Source organism: Lactuca saligna, chromosome 1, assembly GCF_052625555.1.
Source record: "Lactuca saligna cultivar CGN05327 chromosome 1, ASM5262555v1, whole genome shotgun sequence".
Lineage (NCBI taxonomy): Eukaryota > Viridiplantae > Streptophyta > Magnoliopsida > Asterales > Asteraceae > Lactuca > Lactuca saligna.
The window spans coordinates 35,156,801-35,159,248 of NC_136417.1; positions in this window are offsets into that span (position 1 = coordinate 35,156,801).

Consider the following 2,448-nt stretch of genomic DNA (forward strand, 5'->3'; position numbering starts at 1 on the left):
ATACCGGACAATCTTTGGTTGTCACAATAGTAATCATTAAGCCAAATTACATGCTTAAAGTATGTTTCTTGCTTCAAGGATTGGGCTATTTAAACAAGCAAGATGTCAAAAAGATAATCATAATATTGGTAATTTGATATCATTTTCATTTTCCGATATTTCCCTTCCATGTTATGGGTGTTTTTCTATACTCTAGAGAGGTAGACATACTTGTAATTTTTCATATACTTGTGTCCTTGGTTCTTCAAGATCACATTAAGGATAAAGTTTACTTTTTTATGATTTGCAATTTCTTTAAGCACTTTAAAGTGTCAATTCTTTTATTTTTGCAGATAGGACTTCTGCTTTCAGAAGGACAGTGTGATTAAAAACAGTGATGGTCACATATATTATTTACAAGCAATTATATGGTGATTGTTGGCCTTGGTATGAAATCAAATTTCTCATAATAGTGTTTATGAGTACATATATAACACCATTCTTATATAATCTACATACTTTACAGGGATATGAAACAAATAGATTTACTCTTACATCACTACTAGAGGAAGGACGAAAATGAGACATCCGGTTAGAAGTTCTCCATTGAATGTCTTGTTTTTTTAATAATATATTTTGTCAAGTTCTTTTCACTTGGAGATAACATAAGGGTCCTTTTCTTGGTTGCACTAATTCTTTATCATTTTGTACTTTACAGAAACATTGGTGGTAGTAAACTAGTTATAAATTTGAAGGATATTATTGTAATTTGGCCAACAATCTTGTATTTATTTTACAGGTGGAAGGTATGCGATCTCTTCAGTGAATCAATATAAACAATCACAATTCAGGTCAGTGCTTTCCATTAATTGGAAATTTTGGATATCTACAAAAAACTTCAGGTCAGTGCATCACAATTCACATGCTTGGGAGACTTCTAGTCTGCTTCTTTACACAACTTTTTTTTTTATTTCACTTCCATTTTCTCGTATGCTGGATCATTTATGTTCCGGGTTTAGGCTTAGGTGGAACACAGTCAAATCCTTCCTTGATCTAAAGACTACCACCAAGATTCATGTAATTTTTTTACCTAAAAATAACTGCATTTTTGTAAAAAAAAAATGGTTGAGTTGACAAGGAATGTTTGGGACCAAAAAAGAAACAATCTTTGTCTATCAGCACTTACTCCAGACATAACTAAGAAGGGTAAAACGGTCATTTTATTGCATTTATATGAATTATGTATTCCTCTTTTACATACAAACCGAACTAAATGAAGATACCCAATATACAAAGAACTTTGAGGCAATCCGCAATTTCAAGCTCGGGCTAACACTAGTTTTGTATCAATTGCAGATGTAATTTAGGTATTCTTTTCAAATATATCGAAATTTCCTTCCCAAAAAATATATATTGACAATTGTCAGCTTATGAGCCATCCTTGATCTTTTAAACTATGTCCAATGGATTTTTGGTCTTGAAATCATTAAATCATGTGGAGTTGGGTTTTTTTTTTTGGTGTTATTATGAGGTTTAGTGATAAGTTTTCTGATTTCCCACTTTTGTATTTTTATTAGGGGAATGTGATCATTGTTGTTCTTTCAAATTACATGGTTGAAATTGATTAGATGATGCTTCATCTTTAGGACCTTTTTGTTCAAGTGGAACTTTTGATGATGAGTATGAGGATATTTCTGTCTTTTTCACTTTTTCGGATGAGACAAAAATTGCAAATTTTGTCTGATTGACATCAATCCAATACACACCAAAAAGGGTACAAGTTCTCTGTTCTTTATTCTATGACTCTATTTACATGTAAGTTTTATGCAGCAAATACCAAAACAAGTTTCTCGAAATGATTGATTTCAGGCATATTTTTAGTTTTATTAAATAATATTTCATGGATAAAACCTTTAAATAACATGTGCATAATTTTAATTGATGTCACTTTGAGAGTTCTTATGGTACATGTCTTGATAAAGGTAGTTACAGGCATTCAGAGAAGGCCACATGGAAAGACCTAGAGACCAAGATTAGTTCTTTAATTTCCTTTTTAATTAAAAATATTGCATCTTCTTTTATAAATGCTAAATAAGCTGTTAATTTTGGTGTGACTATTAATTTCTGAAGACCAATTCAATCACAATATTTTCTTTCCTTCCATTGCAGGAAAAGTAAGTGGAACTTGGTTCGCCTAATTCCATGGGATTAAACGTGAATTGGAATTCAATTCCATTCTGATCCTTAATCGGATGCAAGTTATCAAGCAATGTTAAACTTTGATATTAAGTGTTTTTGGTAAACTTTTGATAGTTGATTTTTTGGCATTTTAATGTTAATGTTTGGTTTTAGATTGTAAAATTATTGGATACTTTTGGTATTTAAATGTTAATGTTTGGTTTGTGTTTGTATAATTATTTGATGTTTGTGGTCTTTTTTGTTTTAGATTCATTAAAAAAAAAATTGATA